General features: G+C 45.5%; 1 protein-coding gene across 4 annotated transcripts in view; it reads left to right on the top strand.

The window, feature by feature from the left end:
* Positions 1-3,442: 3,442 nt before the first annotated feature.
* Positions 3,443-22,529, top strand: part of GPD2 (glycerol-3-phosphate dehydrogenase 2) — a 76,561-nt gene continuing 57,474 nt past the window's right edge. For all 4 annotated transcript variants that reach the window (XR_013639366.1, XM_078869190.1, XM_078869196.1 and 1 more), the window contains exon 1: positions 3,443-3,531. The gene's annotated coding sequence lies outside the window, so the exon portion shown is untranslated. The remainder of the gene's footprint in view (positions 3,532-22,529) is intronic.

The following is a 22,529-nucleotide window of genomic DNA, read 5'->3' as shown; positions in this document are numbered from 1 at the left end:
GGTACAGATTATTCCTGACTGCACAAGTTGTTGAGCATGCCACGTGCCTCTGCTGGCCATGCTGAGCCAGGGTTAGCAGCGTCTGGTGACGGCTATTTTTGTGCTCTGATCACAGTCCTTGTCTCCTGCTCCCACGTTGCACGTGCATAGTCACGCACGTTACGTGATCTCACTGAGGCTTTTATATTTCGCACCCCCACTACCACCCCCCCCATCCTCATTGTGACAAAAAAAAACACCCTCGTCAGTTCACCTCCCAACGCCCTCCCTCCCTTCCCTCTCCAAATTTCCAAAGCATCCCGTGCAACATCAGATGACATTGGGGAATGATAGGACAGCGGGAGGAGTGCGGGAGAGAGCGAGGTTAGGGGACGAAGTGCTTGTTCTGGGTGCTCACGGATCCACGTCCAGTCAATGGACACCCGGCACTGTCGATGGACACCCGGCACCAACAATGAACAACACCTGGCACCATCAGCTTCCAAAGCAGGCTCAAGCACATCAGCACCGCCAATGCCCACGACCATGGATACACTCTAGGCGTTGAGATATATTGTAAACACACTGCTGGGCAAGGACATTTCCACACTTGTACGGATCATGGGGATTATTTGCAGATACTCTACGCCTGTCAGTGTGGATTCATGAAAGTTGGGATCTTTGATGTAGGAGCATAAGAGTATTACCCACAACGTAGCACCACAACCTCATGAAAACCTGTTTTGTGTGGTGGTATCTTGACGGGACTAATCTTTAAAGAGGACAGACGCATTTTGGGTGAATTTGTTATTTAGTCATCGATACAGAATATCAACACCGAGCACCACCCAGCCTCAACCTACACCCAGCACCACCCAGCCCCAACCTTCACCCAGCACCACCCAGCCCCAATCTACACCCAGCACCACCCAGCCCCAATCTACACCCAGCACCACCCAGCCGCAATCTACACCCAGCACCACTCAGCCCCAACCTACACCCAGCACCACCCAGCCCCAACCTACACCCAGCACCACCCAGCCCCAACCTACACCCAGCACCACTCAGCCCCAACCTACACCCAGCACCACCCAGCCCCAACCTACACCCAGCACCACTCAGCCCCAACCCACTCCCAGCACCACTCAGCCCCAACCTACACCCAGAACCACCCAGCCCCAACCTACACCCAGCACCACCCAGCCCCAACCTACACCCAGCACCACTCAGCCCCAACCTACACCCAGCACCACCCAGCCCCAACCTACACCCAGCACCACTCAGCCCCAACCCACTCCCAGCACCACTCAGCCCCAACCTACACCCAGAACCACCCAGCCCCAACCTACACCCAGCACCACTCAGCCCCAACCTACACCCAGCACCACTCAGCCCCAACCTACACCCAGCACCACCCAGCCCCAACTACACCCAGCACCACCCAGCCCCAATCTACACCTAGCACCACCCAGCCCCAATCTACACCCAGCACCACCCAGCCCCAACCTACACCCAGCACCACCCAGCCCCAACCAACACCCAGCACCACCCAGCCCCAACCTACACCCAGCACCACCCAGCCCCAACCTACAACCAGCACCACCCAGCCCCAACCTACACCCCGCACCACCCAGCCCCACCCAGCCTCAATCTACACCCAGCACCACCCAGCCCCAATCTACACCCAGCACCACCCAGCCCCAATCTACACCCAGCACCACCCAGCCTCAACCTACACCCAGCACCCCCCAGCCCGAACCTACACCCAGCACTACCCAGCCCCAACCTACACCACCCAGCACCACCCAGCCCCAACCTACACCCAGCACCCCCCAGCCCCAACCTACACCCAGCACCACCCAGCCCAACCTACACCCAACTCCACCCAGCCTCAATCTACACCCAGCACCACCCAGCCCAACCTACACCCAGCACCACCCAGCCCCAACCTACACCCAGCACCACCCAGCCCAACCTACACACAGCACCACCCAGCCCCAACCTACACCACCCAGCACCACCCAGCCCCAACCTACACCACCCAGCACCACCCAGCCCCAACCTACACCCAGCACCACCCAGCCCAACCTACACCCAGCACCACCCAGCCCCAACCTACACCCAGCACCCCCCAGCCCCAATCTACACCCAGCACCACCCAGCCCCAATCTACACCCAGCACCACCCAGCCCCAATCTACACCCAGCACCACCCAGCCCCAACCTACACCCAGCACCACTCAGCCTCAATCTACACCCAGCACCACCCAGCCCCAATCTACACCCAGCACCACCCAGCCCCAACCTACACCCAGCACCCCCCAGCCCCAACCTACACCCAGCACCACTCAGCCTCAATCTACACCCAGCACCACCCAGCCCCAACCTACACCCAGCACCACCCAGCCCCAACCTACACCCAGCACCACGCAGCCCCAACCTACACCCAGCCCCACCCAGCCTCAATCTACACCCAGCACCACCCTGCCCCAATCTACATCCAGCACCACCCAGCCCCAACCTACACCCAGCACCACCCAGCCCCAACCTACACCCAGCACCACCCAGCCTCAATCTACACCCAGCACCACCCAGCCCCAACCTACACCCAGCACCACGCAGCCCCAACCTACACCCAGCCCCACCCAGCCTCAATCTACACCCAGCACCACCCTGCCCCAATCTACACCCAGCACCCCCCAGCCCAACCTACACCCAGCACCACCCAGCCTCAATCTACACCCAACACCCCCCAGCCCCAACCTACACCCAGCACCACCCAGCCCCAACCTACACCCAGCACCACCCAGCCCCAACCTACACCCAGCACCACCCAGCCCCAACCTACACCACCCAGCACCACCCAGCCCCAACCTACACCCAGCACCACTCAGCCCCAACCTACACTCAGCCCCACCCAGCCTCAATCTACACCCAGCCCCACCCAGCCTCAATCTACACCCAGCACCACCCAGCCTCAATCTACACCCAGCCCCACCCAGCCTCAATCTACACCCAGCACCACCCAGCCCCAACCTACACCCAGCCCCACCCAGCCTCAATCTACACCCAGCACCACCCAGCCCCAACCTACACCCAGCCCCACCCAGCCTCAATCTACACCCAGTGCCCCCCCCCACCCCCCAGTGCCCCCCCCACCCCCCAGTGCCCCCCCACCCCCCAGTGCCCCGTCCCCACCCCCCAGTGCCCCCACCGTCCCCCAGTGCCCCCCCCACCCCCCAGTGCCCTCACCCCTACGTGCCCCCACCCCCCGTGCCCCCACCCCCCCCAGTGCCCCCACCCCCGTGCCCCCACCCCCCCCAGTGCCCCCACCCCCCCCCAGGTCGTCCTGGATTCGCGCGCGTGCGCCGTGACTCGCCAGGGGGAGGGGGAGAGACAGGGGAGAGAGGCGGCGGTTGAGGCAGAGTGGAGGGAGGGAGAGTGTAGAGAGAGAGAGAGGGAGAGTGAAGGGAGAGGGAGAGAGTGGAGGGAGAGTGAAGGGAGAGTAGAGAGAGAGAGTGGGAGGGAGACGAAGGAGCGCACGCGCCTCGAGGTGAGTGCCTCGCCTCTCTCCCACCCCCCGTGCGCGTGGCTCACCCTGGCACACGCGTGGTACCCATGTTACACGCGTGGTACACATGTACACGTGCAGTACACGCGTGTTCATCGTGCGCACAGCACATGTCAACCACCGCGTGGACATTCTTGTAGCGTACACACAGCACGCGTACACACGCTACAGTACATTACACACATCACACGTACACTACACTGCGCATAGAGTACACAGCTACACATCGCTGCATACGCCGTACTAATAATGGCAAGACCTGTACGTGCTGTTCATGCACTACTACATACACTGCACTCCCCAATGCTGATGTAACACTTGAGGCCGAGTCGACCTAGGGGGGAAGGCCCAGAACCGGTTCATAAATCTGTCGCTGGCGGGAATCGAACTCGGCTCGCCGGGAAAGCAGCGCGGTGCGCTAACCGTTCCGCCACCGCTCCCCCTCCACACAGACGCAGCGATTTGGGTGCCGCGCATGAAGTAAATCGGCCTGGCCTGTGTTGTTGTTGTGTGGCGTGTGTTGTTGTTGTTGTGTGGCGTGTGTTGTTGTTGTGTGGCGTGTGTTGTTATGTGGCCCACGTTACAGAGCCAGACCCCCAACACGACTACGACTACTACTACCACGGTGTTGCCAACGTGCCCTGCGCCCGTGTTTAAATCCTACAGGCCGCGTTCGCGTCGTGAAGCGTGCACACACCGCAACTGTGCGTGCTGTTGATACACACACAGACACGCACACACAGACACATACACTCACACAGACAGACACACACACACACAGATACACACACAGACACGCACACACAGACACATACACTCACACAGACAGACAGACACACACACAGATACACACACAGACACACACACATACACTCACACAGACACTCACACAGACACTCACACAGACACACAGATACACACACTCAAATACTCACACAGACAGACACACACTCACACACACTCACACAGATACACAGATACACACACAGACACACGCACACAGACACACACACAGATACACACACAGACACACGCACACAGACACGTACACAGACACGCACACACAGACACGCACACACAGACACAGATACACACACACACACAGATACACACAGACAGACACACGCTTGCACGCTTGCCTACAGTTATGCAAGCGGATATACACAGCACACACTGCGTACAGTGCAGGCGCTTGTGCCTGCGTTATATGTAGTACACGTGCGCGCCGTGCAGACAAGACACACGTGGTGTGTACTGTATTGTGTGTGTGTATGTTGTGTGTCACGGGCACAGCGCCCATGCGTGTACACACAACAACACACACACACAACTCTACACGTGATCGATAAACACGCAAGCCACAACGCGGAAGGCAGCCCCGAGGCTGCCTTCCGCGTGGGGGTGGTGGGTCTTTGCTGCATCATACAGGGAAGTCTGCGTTGTATACTTACAAGGTGTGTGTGTGTACATGGGGGTCTAAACAGGTCGGTACTCCTCTGCACAGGAAGATGAAGTTGTGTACGTACAGGACCGGAACCCCCCCTTGTGTACAGGACAGAGCCCTGTGAATATCAAAGCAGAATAAGGAACCCTCAGGCCCCCATGTGCTATATAAACCCAGGGGAGTGTAGCCGGATATAGAGTCGCACTTGGGTCTGTCGTGTAAGGTGTCCCGGCCCCTGTGCGCGCATGGTTATGCTTTCTACACACTGGGATCTGACTCTGTTGGATTCAAGACAAGATCAAGGGCGAGAGGGAGAGCCTTGTAGGTCGAGGCCAGTGTCAATGCCAGTCAAGGCCGCATTGCCCAGACGGGTTAAGTCAAGTTCAATCAGTGTGGTCCCCCTTATTGTTATCTCAGCTTTAGTACGTTGCATGAGACAACTTAAGGGAACTCCTTGAGTGAACATTCATGAAATTCTGCTTGAGTGGTCCCACTTAAATATTTGTAATGTAAGGGTTTTTTGCCAAAGTGGAACGGGCATTGCACAAGTAAGACTTGAGTTGAAGGTTAAATCGGGTAGCTCAAGTGAGATACAATAAATAACACGTGTTTACATCTGTGATTTATGCTATTTAACAATACAACTTTTTTTTTAAATTACAAAGATGAAGGAGCCACGTTTCAAAAAAGGTGTTTATCGACCGGGAAAATCCTTTCGAAATCATGGACGATGTTCAACGGATAAAAAACGATCATTTTGACAGATATTGTCTTTGAAACGTGTGCAATGCTGGAGGAAGATTTACTTCTTCATACAAAGAAGGAACACCTTTGGCACTTTGTTTTCCAACTGGCAGGTTCCGTGCAAAAAAGTTGAAGATACATTTTCATATCCACATATTCACCATGAGCCGAATTGTACACAAAGTTTGCGAATGCGCTATTTTCAAAGCCAAGGAGATTTTATAATATTTCCAAATAAAAAAGGCAGAGAGTGGATACTGTTGATTTGTTTACAAATTTGCTGGAGTTCTTAAGGATTTGCGGGCTTTAAAGACTGCAAAGAAACCTGTGTAAATAGTAATAACGATGTACAGTATAAATATATATAGTGCATGATTACAAATATTGTTGCTTCTTGGCCTGGGTGTACCCCATGGTTTGTGGCTTTTAAAGGAAAGTAAGAATGGCAGAGATTTTGTGGCAGAAATCTACAACGGGCTGCTGCTAGATGACATTGCCATCTTGAGCTTAACCCTTTAAGTCAGTCGGGAAGGTAAATTAGAAGTAATTTCTTTAAATAGCGTGATTAATTAAAATATAAAACTACAGTACATACATTGACGCATATACACTTTCTGTATGTTGCATGATAACGTCAAATCTCATTTAATAATACGGGTCGTCATTAAACAGGATTCTTGTCAGCTTAAGGGACATTTTTCATTACTTTCATATGGAACTTGGTATAAATCCTGAACAAGCCAACAAAATAATAACTGCGTATGCGGCGTTGTTCAACATTAAATGGAGCGTGGCCTCCACATTGAGGAAAAAATGAGGAATATGCACAGGGATTGAAGAGGAGCAAGACATTTGTACTCCGATATGGCCTTTTTTACGTGGCACTTTTGGAAAGAAATGTGCAGTCACTTAAGATCATTGCATAAAACACCTTAAGCATTCCCTGTAGGGAAATACAAAGTTACCCGTAAGTGGACACTAAAACACTTGAAAGTGTTTGATAAAACCAGGCACAGATCCTTTAGTCTGATGCCGGTATGAAGGTAGAATGCCTCTAAGAAAATCCCCCAACCGATGGCACACCCCTGAGGACAAGGTCAGTGACAAGAACTTATAAGATGTCCTCGAGTCGGCCACGTGGCCAGCGACTGATCTCGAGGACGTGTCTGTCCTGCATCTTGGAAGTGTCTACTGCACAGTTTCTTGTGTATCTAACAAGTATACTGACCTGCGCTGTGCCCCTGGGTTTGTCCTAAACTTAAAGATATCTCAGTTTCCTTCTACCTATCTGGCCCTATGTTTCCTGTACCCATGGGTATATGCATCTTGTATTTTGGGGGAATGTGTGATACCCTCTTCAGTGTCTCAGATCTTATGGACTGTTCTCTCCTGTATCCTTGACCTCTGCCGTGTTACTTAACCTTGGGAGCCTTTCTTGCTCTATCTTGAGCATTGCCTTGCCCTCTATTCTGGGCAGGAAAATACTGTCCTTCCCTGTACTGCATGGCACTGCCATAACTTGTGACCTTCATTTCGTAGGCAACACAGTACAATTCTGTGTTGGCTCTCAGGCCTATATTTGTCAGGCAGCTGAACCCATTGACCTGGGCAAATACATCATCCTTAACGTGGCTCTATCCCAAACTGAAAATACACCCTTTGCATTCTCCTCCATTATAATTGTGCAGAGTGTTTGATTAATCATTGTATTATGATTTGCTAACCGTTGTGTTACAGTCCTGATTTATTTATTTGGCACTTTCATTTTCCCACGACCCTCATTTGCAGTCCACCAGTTTAGCTGAGAAGCAATTTCAGCTGTCCAAAGAGCAGTGTTAATGTCTACGATTCTAATGACACCAAATGTATATGCATTTATTTTTGCCAGTCTATTATTAACTTTAAAAAGATATTGACCTCAGTAACTTTTACCTGGCTGGAATGTTAGCACGAAGGTTAATGCGCCGAGCTATGAACCCAGTAACCTAACCCGGGTTTGATTCCTGGCCATGGCTTTTATCTACGGGAGTAGGGAGTAGAGACTGGGATAGTCTGGTGATACCACAAGAGCAGTGTTTCTCAAAATGTGTTGGCCCACGAACCACTCGGCCGATGCAAACAATTCCGCGGACCACACAGCCCCCCACCCCTGTGACAAAATTCATTCACTTATCTCTAAATACCAGTAATACAATATTATTCATAAAAAAACATTTTTTTACGCAGCTATACGTGTTTTTTTGTGTAGGGGGGGGGGAATTTAGATCTTAGGCTTAAGATAGTTCAATCAGGGTAGTCTATCTAACTTTATTCCAAAATTAAATATAACTAGATGTGAATTAATGTCCGAAACAAAAGATAGAGGCTTTGTCATTATTTCTGGATCAACTGCATTTGCATCACAGCCCCCGGACCACCTGGAGGCCTGTCGAGGACCACTTGTCGGCTGGGGACGACGCTTTGAGAAACACTGCTCTAGAGGTTTTGTTTTCCTCTTCTTCAGTTTCTGCAACCACAGCGTCATTTCTGCTCAATATTATTGCTACACCAGCAAGCAGTGTGTAAGTACTGCAAAGTGGATGGTTAAGACTTGGTGATGATATTTGCACGCCGAGGCCACGAAGTAATAGCAGGCCATCTCATCGAGGGGTCGTTAACACAAGGCGATGTCAGAATCAGAATCTGTATTTATCCTGGAGATATCCGATGAGCTTTGAATTTTCGATTTAAAGCTTTCGTGACTGCAGGGATTCATCTTCTTGGTTCTTTCGGTAAAGTCACGTAGAAGGGAAGTAATAAAATAATAAAAATAAAACATAATAAAATAATTCTCACGACTTTTCGGCCACAACGCAAGCAGCCGTCCTCAGGTGAAACCAGGTCTGTCGAGGCGACAGCGTCTGAATGAAACAGCACACGTGCTTGGAGCATATATATACGCTGGGTTGGAAGGGGGGGGGGACGCCTTGACAATTATTTCCCTTCTACGTGACTTTACCGAAAGAACCAAGAAGATGAGCTTTGAATTTCTTTTTCACAGATGTCAGTCGGGGCAGGTCATAAAGTTGCAGCAAGAGCAATGTGATCTTGCTACTGATTGCCTCATGTTAGGTAAGCCTCCATGAATGTGTAAACGTCACAGATATATGGGTTAAACAAGAGACTTTGGGAGGAAATTGTTGTATGCACTTTGTGCCAGTAAAACATAGGTACGTGGCCGTGTATCCTTATTTGAAATCGACTAAAAGCTATGGCAAAATTACAAGTGTAATCTCTCGAGATTGGTCAAGTCCAAACCCACATTCTCCAAATAGCATCATTGAGTAATGGGCTCATTGTTATTGCGGTATTCATGTCTTTTATTTCGTACGTAATTTTGTTAAACTTTTCATGCTTTGAATCTAATGGTTATGTTTATTTATGGTGGTCATCCTCTCCATCGTGTTCTCTTTAATTGGCTGCCACTGTCTCCATTCTCATCCATCGGGCCATCATCCCTTCTTACAATGGGTCCTGCCCAAGTACTTTTCTCAAGAGTCAATGTGAATGTCTCTAATTTGCATTTGTTACGTGATCCATGTGTTATTCTTTCTGCCTCTCAATGTAATTCCCAGCATGCATATTTCCATACTTTGTGTACTTTAATGTTTTTGTTATAGTGTCCTTATCAGCGTCAATGTTTCTCATGTATAGTATAGGTTAAATCAGGCAATACACACTGATTGAAAACTTTGCTCCGATGGCACACTGTATCACCAAAGTTCATCAGATCAATTTAAAATGTTTAATCTCAGCTTGTTCAACAAAACATAGGCGTGTTTTGGCATCGTCTCAGAACATACTTTGGCAATGACAGTTATCCAAATATTTGAAGTGCATGTGGAGACCGGTTTTGCAAGAAATTCGTGGAGATAAGCCAAATGTTTTGAATACGTTTGTAACACTCCCATGAATTATATTCTCGCAAAAGTGTCAGGATTCCAGTTTTTGTTTATGTATGAACAGTATCCTCCAAGTGTATCATTCTGGGTGAAGATATTTAATTATTTAAAATACATTGCATGGATTATTTTTTTAATTACATTAGGGGTGCAGAAAGAGGAATATATGGATTAGAGAATGTACGCAGATTAAAGACAAACTTCTAATCGTTTAGAAAAAGTTAGTGGGTTTGGGAAGGACACGTGGCAAGAATAGTGATAAAGTCAAAATCAGATTCTGAATTTGTATTTATACTGGAGGAATCCTATGAGCTATAAAGCTCTTCTTCACAGATGTCTAGTAGAGGCGGGTAAGAACGTTGCTGCATCAAAAGTACAAAAACATCATTCTAGTGCAAAGTACAAGAAGGGTAAATAAATCACCCAAACACCTACAAATACAACTAACGCATGCCTATCCAACCAGATGCCGCCAATGAATGGATCGTGTTCGAGAGGACATTCACTAAGGATATAGAGTGATGAAATGGGCTGATGTGCAGGTGCAAGGTAGATCATTAAATCATAGAACCGTGAGAGATGGCGATGACTTGGGGAGGCTTTTATCCAGTCGTAGATTGATCATGAATGATGATGCTGAAGAATAAAATCGCCGTACAAGTTACGATACTTAACTCCGGGAATTGTGTGCCAAGTCTTGAGTAAGGTCCCTTGCAGAATGACATTGGTCATCGTTATCGAAGAATATTTACACGATGTATTATTTAATCATGTTGACTGGGACTGCTGCCATAAGGGTAATGTTAATATTCGACTTAATTGGCACAAATTGAATTTTGCTAATGTTGAGCACCTTCATATAGTCCTTTGCTCGAACGTTTGTTTATTGCTCTATTGGCATTACCACGAATGTTTTGTTTGCGAGTGGGTGTGCTTCTAGAAAGTTGATGTTTCCTAGCTCATTGCCATATTATCAAGATTCTAAGACTGCGCTTTTTTCCTCCTGTATTTTAAAGCAAAAGTCAGGGTGTGTCTTATAATCCAGATTTGTACAACACCGGGCACAAGTGTGGGATGCATCTTACTTTCCGGAGTGTATTATAATCTGGAGAATGCGGTAATTGTTTTGTGGACTCATAGCTATTCAAAGTCCAAGTTCACATCCTGTGTTGTGCAATGATGCAATGCAATCCAGAACAGTAAAACAGCATATATATACAGTAGATGCTGTTTGGAACCTATAGAGCAGGCAATTATATTGAATTGGGAATGTTATGTAAAAACAATCTTTTATGACAAATTAACTACATAACTGTGAAAAATTAGAACATTTTTGGAAAAAGTATAAGCATAAGATGTTTTCGCTCATTTTATAATATCAAGATGTTATGTCCATAAATGTTGATGCCACCATACCTCGTCAACACTTTCTATCAACTGTCAAATCCCACAGCTGCTGCACAGTCGACATGTGGCCTCCCAAGATCGGCCCATACAGCATCATTTCCCCCATCTAGCCTGAGGTCTTCCCCTTGGTGGCCAAACCTCTAGTGTCTGTCTCGGCATTGTTATACCTTTCTCACCCGCCCCTACTGGACATCTGTGAAAAAGAGCTTCATAGCTCATCGGATTTCTCCAGTCGAAATCAAGATTCTGATCCTGAATCGGCTCTCCCAGAGCCTGATCATATTAATAACGCTTAACCGTCGTCGCCTCTTCTGGACTTCTGCATTGCTTATCCTATCTTGCCACAACATTCCTAGCATCCATCTCATACACCTGTGCTCAAATGGCAGCAAAAATTTTTGAGCTACTTATTTAGGGTCCGGCTCTCTGATTCATACAGATTCCCGGCAAACACTCTTGCCTCAAATACACTTTCCTTTTCACTTGGACTCATTTCTATTGTCTTGCAAAGTCGTTTCTACTGGCCACCAAAAACCTATGCTGCCTATTGTCCTCCTCACAGGCCCTTGCATTATGGACATTACTGCCTAAGGACTCAAAGTCGGTTGCTACCTCAACCGTCTCTCCTCCGACCAGAACTTGTGATCCTGCTACAGAAGTCCAGTTTCTAGGAACTGTGATGAATTTTGCTTAAGACCCCATTAGCCTGCCTTGGTGCCTAAGGCTTCCAACAACTGTACATGCTCCAGCCAAGTCCTATTCCACAGACCTGCACAACATGAAACAATGTAGGAGACAGAATGCAACATTGACAAATACCTGTCCAACATCAAATCATGCCTACGTCTCATCTTATTCATGCAGACGCCATCAAAAAGGTGTGAAGCAGACACATTATCTTACTTAACCGTCTAGCAGTTCCCGCAGAGCCTCTCACCAGACAGGATCATAGGCATGCTTATAATCTACAAAGGAAATCTTCCCCATACTCTTTCAACTCTTCTCTGTCGGCTGTATTACTGTAAATGTCTGATAAATACAGACTCCGTAATCTAAATTCCACACTAATTTGCCCATGTTTTTCTATGTTTATTTTTTCTATTCAGTAAGATTCTGATAAATACATAACCTGAAATGCTCATCAGATTTACCCCCGTAGAGTTGTCACACTCCTTTCGGTCCCTCTTTTATGTAGGTGAATGATTATTTTTTTCAGTCCTGTGGCAGTCAAGCTGTTCCCTGTTTCAGGCAGCTTTGATTACCTTGAGCATCACCTCTAACGTTCTGTGACCCCTTTCAACATTTCGGCAGTAATACCGCATTTCTGCTGCCTGACCCGATTTTGTCTGCTTCACTCCTGTTTTGGGGTAACCTCTTTCTACAATTGTTCAATCATCTCTTGATTTTGTGGTTTGATTTTACAATACACGTACTGTACTTACGAATATAAACTTTAACGTCATAATTTTCATTCCATTGTCAATCTACGTATACATCTACTTGTAGACATTTACTTCAACGTGATGATAATAATGATACTAATTTAAAGCCCTTTGTCAAACCACTTGTGAATGAAGGCCTCTTCCACACTCCCTGCCGGCTGTTGGAGTTGATTGATAATGCCTATCGATGGTGTTCAGTGGGGATTGATGATGGTGCGAGGGCGTGGGGTGCTCAGCACCAGTTCAGATATCACTCTGAGCTTAAATAAAACATGAAATTCTAGAAATAAGGCACAGACATTGTTGAAGCTGGCACTGAAACATCAATACAATATTAACAAATAATGTCATGTTAGTTTCAAACAAAAGTTGAAATATCAGCACCATTAATAATAAATTAACTGACATCAATGGGTGGGTTTATTTCTAAATGTGAGACCTGTGGGTTTTTGTCATTCGTTACAGAGCTCCATAACTTGCAGTCGCAGCAGTGTCTTGTTTATACAATTGGTATATTCCAGTGTTGTCATCTTCGTGAAACTATACATGGCAGATGGGAATCAAATCTTAATTAGAATTTGATGAATGAATCTAGCTTGACAGTGGTCAACCTCACATTGATATTTTTCAATCCGCTGCTGGATGAAGACCTGCCCATGCCGTTTTGGTCATGGGGTTGATTGACCATACTTAATTATGCCGTTCAGGTCAGGTTGGATATCTTCTTTGTTATGTTTGATTGGGCTTTACAACCCAAGTAATCGTGGTCCATTCTTGAGACGCGTTTTAAGACAATGTTGACCAGTCACATGCACATCATGCCTTTGTGCTATAAATAAGATGAAGGATATCCAACACCACTGCAGGAAAAGTGCCAATGTTGCTCTTGTGGACAATTTTAGATTTCCCCGTGGCCATAGGTGCTGTCCTGTTTTTGTGCATAGTACAATAGTGTAACATTGAAAACATGAAAATGGATTTTCACATTCATTGTTGCATCGTAACTTGCTACGTTACATACTGTAGATTACAGAAAGGGTTTGGACACTGACATAATTAACGAAATTCCAGCTTTCCTCTAAGAACGAGTTTGATATGAAAACTTACGTAGCTACACATGAAAAAAGAATATAGGTTAATTCCCATGGTATTTTATTCCAAAGACAAGATGTAAATAACCATGTTATTGTATTGAAAGTCCTGTTAACCTTGGGCATATTATTATTATAGCTTTATCCTTGCATGAAAAATTGTCTTTAGGCGTTTTGGAAACGTGAGCACATTGTGCCAGACTCTTCATCTTCCCTCCTTTTTTATTATTATCGAGTCGGAATTTCTCCACCCCGTGTATAGAACTAAACTGTCAGCATTTTCCACGATGCAAAGTAAAAAAATAATATTTTAAGGAAGTGTCATCAAAAGATTGTTGGGTACATTTTTTTTGTATTATGTTTTATTATTCTAATCTAATTGTATTATCAGTGTCATGTCATGATTACATTTTCACGGAGAACTTAGTGGTGTACCTACCACACATTGTGTCAAAGAATATTTAGTGACAGAGCTGCTTCCTTAATTATTTGAATAGGTCTCTGTCCACACTAGGGGCAGACCTGCAAGGAATGTTTGTCGCATGTCAATACAACTAAACATGGTTAAGTGTTCGAGCTGGAAGAAGCCAAACTAATAAAAAAAACTGTATTTGTGCGTGCAGTCAGTGGTGTGACCAATCCGTGTTGAGAGCCTTGTTTGATGACATGAGACTGCCTTGGAATCGAATTCATGTTCTCAGCCATAGTTCTGCTCCGGTGCGAAAGATGTTCAACATAAATGCATACATAGCAGCTCAGTACTCTGACCCCCCGAAGCCCCCCCCCCCGGCCACTTCTCTTGAAAGTAAAGTAACATCAAACAAGGAGCATAAACCATGACAAGAAAAAACTCCGGTCATCCTAGCAGCGGCTTTTGGCTAGCCATCGGACAAAGACAGTCACTGTATCATGTGCTTTCAAATGTGCTTTTGCAGCCGTCTGGAACGCTCTTTGGATATTAGGAAGCCACCAGATTGACAACTCATGTCTTTAGTTTGTTGTCCTTCCCCCGCACCTCCGATTAGGACGGTTGGCTACAAACGGTGCTAAAGAAGTTAAAAATAAATACATGTACATTCACATACAAAGAATGGTGTCTTAAAATAAGCAAAATATCAAGTAATTGTAATTTCATGGTATGTAATTTTAAAAGCTATACGATCATTGTAGTATACACGTCAAGGAATTTGATTTAGATTTTGTTCTACCCAAACTATTTGATATAGCATGTTATACATTGTGAGGGTTAATAACGCGTGACACGTCTCTTTTTTACTTTAATATTAGTCACGGTCAAATAACCACCCAGTCATGAACTGCAATACAATTTAAAACATTGAACAGTATTACAGTATTTGGAAAATTGTAGTAAAACAAGGTGTTTCCTTCCTTTTCCTGCTGATGGTGTGTTGATTGGTTTATTTTGTAGTGGAGGGAATGCTTGCTGCGTTTACCATTACAAAATGTGATGAAAAAGTCCACAGTCCTATGTGGTGTGGAACAACCTAGTAATCTATTTAGAGAGAAGTTAGCATCTAAATGCACCAACTCGAGCCGTATCAGGAAAGGTCTCAATTGTGACAAAATATTCAACTAGTGTGCAGTTTACTTGTACGTAAAAAGTACGTTTGCATATAAAGTAAATGCTTGCTAAGACACCAACCAGACTCTGCACCTAGTTTCTTGCGTCCGGGTGTCGTAAATGATGAAGAAGCCCATTGCCACATGTGTTACAAATTATCCGTAATTCGTTAACTGAGCAATTTACAAAGTTGGCGAAAATTGTGGAAAGCAATTAATTTGCGAACACATTCCTATTATTTCACTGAAGACAGAAATAACATTTATTTGAACATTCAGAATATCCTGTTGTTTTCAAAGGGCGGTAAAATATCTTGTTCAGTGAATGGAGCCTGTTTAAAATCCATTTCATCTTACACAAGGTTAGGGTGCTCCTTAAAAGTGGCCAAAGCTGCATAGCTACTCAAAGCCAAGTGTCACTTTCAATAAAGTTACCAGATAACGCTTGTTTTTCACAGTCATGTTAGAGAATGAACATTGTGGATCCATTATCTGTGGTGCTATCTGCAATTTAGCTGAACTTATCTGTGAATAAGAGGATTAATTTGCCCATGTACTCTTATCCATTAAAACAGATCATTAGTGGCAAAACGAGATGAGAGAAAAAACCTGCGGATAATCGCAGATAATAGGAATAATGGGACCATGGATAATAGATTTAGTGGACTCTTTAGGCTCCATCGATTACAGAGAGCGTGGGTAATAGCCACAGATAAGAGGAGTTGTGCAGTTTTTAAAATGCTGCAGATGTCTCAAAATCAGACTGTCTAAAGATTGAGTTCAATGATCATGGTTGGCCATGAGTATTTGTAAAGATATTATTGCACCAGCACTGCTTTGTGATTGCAGGAATGTGATGGTGTTTCAGTGGATACTGTTAAGATACTCAAGTATGAACGCAGCATTTACGTTGATGATCCAACAATGCCAGCAATGCCACCTTAAATATTCAGCATATAACCGAATATGCTGCAGTAATTGATGCATTGTTTAAAATATTTTAAATAATGCATCATGTAAATTGGATGTAAATAGTGTGGTGTGAATTTAAAGTTGCTGTTATCGTGTTCAGTGATTAATTGCAGTTCATTTTTTGTCAGGTTTATCAAATACTGTTTTTACTTAAGTTCTGTGTCGATTCACTGTAATATGAAATATTTAAGAGCAGATTTATGGTGTTATGGGTGTGTTGAAAGCATGGTGTGTATTAGTGACGCAGTGAGTTACATTTATTATTAAAGTACACCACTATTGAACACGTAGGCTTACGCGACCATTATCATCCATAATAGAGGTTTTGTTGGGTTAGATAGCGTAAATATATATAAATGTGTCGTTAAACCCGCCACCATCTGACAGCCAAGTAGTAAGGGTTGTCACGTAAACAGAACGTACCAATTCGTCACTAGTACAGCACACCGGTTCGTGATGCTGCTCCCGACACTTTTTTTTGTTATCTGGCGGGCAGCGAAGACCATATCTGCAGTGCCCTGGGATAGTCAGAATCCGTACTGTGTCTCCGGCAGGACCTCCTCAGCAACAGGACTGGATTGAGCAGGATAGGGGCCATAATCTTTCCTGCTATGGACAAGGGGAAGATCTCCCTGTAGTTTCCACAGCAAGACTTGTCCCCCTTCTTGAAGATTGTTACTATGGTCGCATTCCTGAGGTTGCCGGGAAGGTCTTTTTCGTCCCAGATTCGGAGGATCAACTTGTGGAGCCTTGAAGTGAGCAGGTGGCTGCCAACTTGGAATACATCAGCTGGGATGCCATCAGGCTCTTTTGGACTTCATCTTCTTGATGGCACGCCACAGCTCACTGGTGGTTCATGGCTCACCAAGGTGGTGCTCGATGGGGTTTTGCGGTATAGCTTGCAGGGTCTCATCCGTCACGGTGGATTGCCTGTTCAGGAGCTATTAGAAATGCACTTTTCAGCATTGCCGGACGGCGGTGAAATTGTTTAAAGATAGGCAGCCTACCACTTAAATCTGGACAGTTTGCAACTCTGCATATGCATCATGATCATCAAAATTGATTGTGATCGATGAAGTGATGCACCGTTGTATGCCTACTAAAGAGCATGTGCAGTGATGAATAATGTAAATATGGGGTATATAAATGTATACAATTGTGAAGAAGGGCCAATGCCCAAAACGCATATTTTAAATACATTTTTTCCTCTTGGGGCATTGTTAATCATAAATCTGTTGAGTGTTTATAATTTAAATAATCAGCATTGGCAATTAAGGAACATTTGTAAAAAAATCTGAATTCATGTTCATTTCAGACAAACATTTATTTCAGTCGAATACATTTTGAAAAAAAAATACGGTAAAATGTAATTGGCGAATAAGTTGATGACTTATTTACTATACAGTACTCAATCACTATTCTGTATGGATGGAATGATAAATTAGTTCATCGATTAATAGGAAGTCTTAATTATTGAATCGTGTATAAGAATGTATGTTTTAAATGTGTATACATTGTATGTATTGGCTTCACAGTAACCCTTCAGCCACTAGTGGCATTAATTTTACACAGTAATAAAAAAAAACATTGTTGAATTGAATTACATTTCCTAATTGCGCCAATGAACCAAACCACTCGGGGCTGAATTGTTCCACCTCTACCATGAACCATGTCATATTTTGCGCATACATTATTACTTTTAGTTTTTATAATTAACACTGCAAGATTTAAAAACGTGAGAAAGGTGTTATTTTTTTTCGCTGTTCCGAAGGTGGGTGAAAGTAAGACACAACCATAATTTTCATTTCTCTGACACTTTTTGGACTAACAGCTTCAAGCAGCTGTTAGCCTAGATGAGCATGGGACCTGAAGGTTGATGGTTGTTAACCAAAGGTCAACATGTTTCGTCTGGGCTCCCAGTGGGGGCTATTTGATCAGCCACTGAATACTCAGAGCTTTGCCTAGATGCTTTGCCCAAGTCCCCTGTTCCTTATGGTGGAGCTCCCAACTATCTTGAGATTCATGTTTCAGCATTTTCTTATTATCATCACTGGTTTAAAGTTGATATGCATATAATTATAGTAATACTTTATAATTTACTGCCCTTTGTCAGTCCACTACTGGATTAAGGTTTCCACATGCTATGTCGAACTAGGGGAAGGGCGGGGGGAGTTTAATTACACTTCACTTGTCAGTGTCAGTTACCTAAGGGGAGACCCATGACCGGTTAACATATCATTCAAAACTGATGTTAGCTGTGCCTGAGAAGCAGACTCGGGTCGCAGGGTTCTTAGCACAATGTGCTAACGGCTGCACCATCGCTCCCCTCACCTACATTTAAGCTACTGTTTATACACGTAACTTTTGCTCGATTTGTCACTAAATACATGCTTACGCCAATTTTCATGTAATGACGAACAATATTTTGTTAATCTTAAGTGTGCTGCGCTCGATGTATATGTGCTCAGATTCTGGATCGCTCTTCGTACATCCTCAAAAGATGGCACATCAGCCAGCCACTTACTGGGGGTGGCTACTTCCTCCAATATTTAATGCACTGCAGCCCCAGCTAGCAGGGTCATCCCCCCCTTGCCCCATGGGGTTTCCCCTCCCCCAAGACCTCACATCAATGCTCAGCACACCTTCAGACATGTTCTTGGGAGGTTTTGAAATAGGATCACTGTTCTTTCCCTTAAGGATGGTAATAGTTGTGGTCCCGCAAGTTACTTTTTTGATAGACTTAAAAAGTGATTTGCGATCGCAACCTACTGAGGCAGCACAGTGCTGCATCTTTGCAGCACTGTGCGGTTCTTCAAACCACTGAGCGAAGGTTACTGTGAGCAGCCTCTTCGATGTGGGATGTGTAGACAATTAGAATATCAGAATAAGAATATGTATTTATACTGGAGGAATCCGATGATCTCTAAATATTTTTTTCACAGATGTCTAGTAGTTTCACAGATGTCCAGTAGACGGTGGGAGTGGGCTTGTCACTTTCGGCTAGATGTGACATCACTTCTTATCAGCTAGGGCTTCTGTTGAGGTCTGGACTACATACCCAATGCAGCCAAAGCAGCTGCATGAGCCACAGTCCTGAACCTAACCCATTTTCCATCAGTATCGGGAGGAGGGAGGGGGGGACGATGCCAACCCCAGCTGCAAGCGATGATGACATTTTCGCTTGCAATTTTCATCAGCTAACCAAGACCAGCTGTTTTTGGGTAATAATGGGGTCCTAGGTGGACACCCACCACAGTCGAAGAATGGCAGTCGAAAAATGGCAGGCACATACAGTTGATAAGCCGATGGTCAGTGGGCAGATCAACTCCACTGTTGGTCCTGGTGTTAAGGATATGGGCCCGCATCTGCTGTTCCATCCCTATATAATCCAGCAGATGTTTTTGCTTGGACCCATTAAAGTTACCCAAAAGGATGACTATTCCGAGGGGCCACTTTAACCAGTACCTGGGAAAGGAGACCATAGGAGGCATTTGACTCTTCAGCTTTGCCTGTATCTCTCCACAGATGTTCATCATCAGTGGGGGTGTAAGCTACCACCACCACTATTGCTTGCCTCCCATTAATGGAGAAGCAAGCCCGCAGAAGCCTGAGACTCGCAGTTTCCCACACCTCACCCCATGCCACCACGCCCCTTTCATTATTTTGTTCAATAGAAGAGGCAGTCCCTGTTGTTTGGTCATTTCCTGCCCTGAGTGGGGAACTGCCCATCCCTTGTAGTAACTGGAGCCAGAAGCAGCCCACCAGACTTCTTGTAGTCCACAGAGGTTCAGGTTGTGTTGGTCGAGCTACGGACAGAGGAGTTGCAGCCTTTCATCCGCAGTGTGTTTGAACTTCCACGTGGCGACTCGTAGTGGTTTTCTGCTTTTTATGGAAAAATCTCGTGGGGGGCGGGGGGGGGTTTAGTCGGTAAATATCTCAGATGCCTGACCGTCCAGAACAAGATTATGGTATTTTGTCCATGGTAATTTGGTCATTTAATGCAAGGTGGAGATGTTACCAGCCCCTTGCACCAATACAGTCCCTGTTGGCCACTGTGGTGGCTGCAAGCACACCATGAGGGTAACAGCAGATTACTATTAGCCTTTCCCTCAATGGCATTTCTCACAGCACACCACAGTGTAACCGACTGGCAACCACTGAGGATGTAAGAGTTGTTTTACCAGACTAGGAAATTAGGTATGGCTTGTAGAGCCCTGATGCGGCTTCAGAACTGCTCCATCATTCACATATGCCATATTCTCTGTCTGTCTGCTACAGCAGATGTGTAGGGAATTTCAAAAAGACCTACATCTCTGCTTTATTTACCTGGTCAAGGCCTCTGATACCATCAATAGGCTAGGGCTCTGGGTTATTCTCATTGCTTTCGGGATACATGAACCACTGCTCACAATAATTAACGACCTTCATGATGTTGAGCAGGTTTGGGTAAGGCTGCGTGGCTGGGAGTCGGAACCATTCCCTGTTCACCTTAAGGTGAGACAGGGATGTCCTCCGACTCCTACATTATTAACAACTTTTCTTGACCACATAGTTTGAGAAGCTTCCATGGCTGTACCAGAGGAATTTCTATCTGTTACAGATACAGTGGAAAACTGATCAATGCCCGGGTGAGGTCAAGGGATGGCTTCCTATAAGTCAATCATGTTATGTATGTTAATGATCTAGTATTTGCTGCTCGCTCTGAGGAGTTGGATACTCTTCTGCTGAGCCTCATTGGTTCTAACTGATGGGGCAATTGTGGAGAGAGTGGAGGAGTTCCCATACCTAGTCAGAGTGATTATGCCCATGCAGCTTCTGTTTGGCCAGACAGAGAGGAGGGAGGGGCTCTATGGGTGTGGCATGGACTAGAGAAGAGATGGGTTGATGTGGTACAGCAGGATGTAGAGCTGCGTGGCCCTGCTAATACTGCTACCAGAAGTGTCAAGATCCGTCTCTGTGGAGGAGGCACTTGAAGGATGCTACTGGGCAGTTTGAGGCAGTCATCCTCCAGCAACAGCGGAGAGCAGAGAAGTGACGCTCGCAACAACGACCAGAGCGCCGGGCAGCTAACACGCATCAAGATGGCACAGTATGGAGCACAGGCGGTGCATCTGCCAGTCATCGCAGGCAGTCAACCCATAATGCCTGGGTCTGTCCCGTGACCTCTTGTCAGCAAGCCTTTTACACTTGACGCAGCCTCAGAGTGCACCTAGCCTGGCACAAGCGCTGTGGTGACGTCACCACCATTTAGTGGTGAATGGCGGCTGTTGCTATGATTCAAAGGCGTTCGCTGTGATATTGACCTTGACAGCCATGGAAATAAAAATACACAACAAAGACATAGCGCAGACTTCAAAGGACGGAGCATTCATTTTAGTGCACTCACTTTACCATCAGAAGAGTGCTTACAATTTTATACATGTACACACTTTCAAAAAAATCCTCATCAGCAACAGACATCGTTAGGTATTAAATGAGGAGCAAGACTTTAGGGGTGTAACGATAAATCCATTTCTCTCGATTAATATTCGCAAGCTCACAGTGCTGTATATGCATGCGAACACTTGTTTAAGGGCCAAGTTGCATTTGATTCTGGAAATATTATATGGACATATGCGAATGTTACGTAATAAAGGCTAATGGAACAAGCTAAACTAGAAATGAGTCAAAGAGAAGACAATAATTGCTTTCTTTTTTTTGATCAAATCGTGCCCTTGACTTGCTACAATTTGTCGGGGGGCAGCACGTGGGAAGGGGGGGGGGTCAATCATTATGCAGTGTCTAATTACAGCGTGTTAACCACCAAATGGGAGGTGTTGTACCCTCGGAGACTTGCCTATGTCCCTCGCCTCTAACAATTCACGTGTATTAATGCAGTAATTGATTTCTTTGTTTACCATACATGCCTGGAATTGAGCATCGGAGAATCGATTTTTTTCACGTTGTATGCAAATGATCGAATTACATCCAAATCTTATCTTTCAGGATATCCACGTTGAGTATAGTCATATTTTCATTGTCATTTGCATTTTGTAGAATTGTGCGCAACTGCCATTCCAGTAACTTGAACGTGGAAAGAAAAGCATAATGTTAACTATAAAGGCCAAAGTAAATGTTTCACACAGTTTATAGCAACATTTGTGTTTAAGTGTTTTATTCTTTCAACAGTTTCGACAATGTTTTTTCTCAATGTTTTCCCCACTGTACAATTCATGGCATAGTTTTTTTGTTTGACAGCAGTAAGAACACTTGGCATGTTCTACACGAAACCTAAGAAGTCTTAAAATACGATGGGGGTGAATACCTGGTGCAGCTGGATGTCACGTCAACAGGAACATGGCACTGAGACCATGAGTGA

This window comes from Lampetra fluviatilis, chromosome 2 (genome assembly GCF_964198595.1).
Source record: "Lampetra fluviatilis chromosome 2, kcLamFluv1.1, whole genome shotgun sequence".
Taxonomy (NCBI): domain Eukaryota; kingdom Metazoa; phylum Chordata; class Hyperoartia; order Petromyzontiformes; family Petromyzontidae; genus Lampetra; species Lampetra fluviatilis.
The sequence above is the reverse complement of the archived record's forward strand: the minus strand, read 5'-3'. Positions and strand labels throughout refer to the sequence as shown.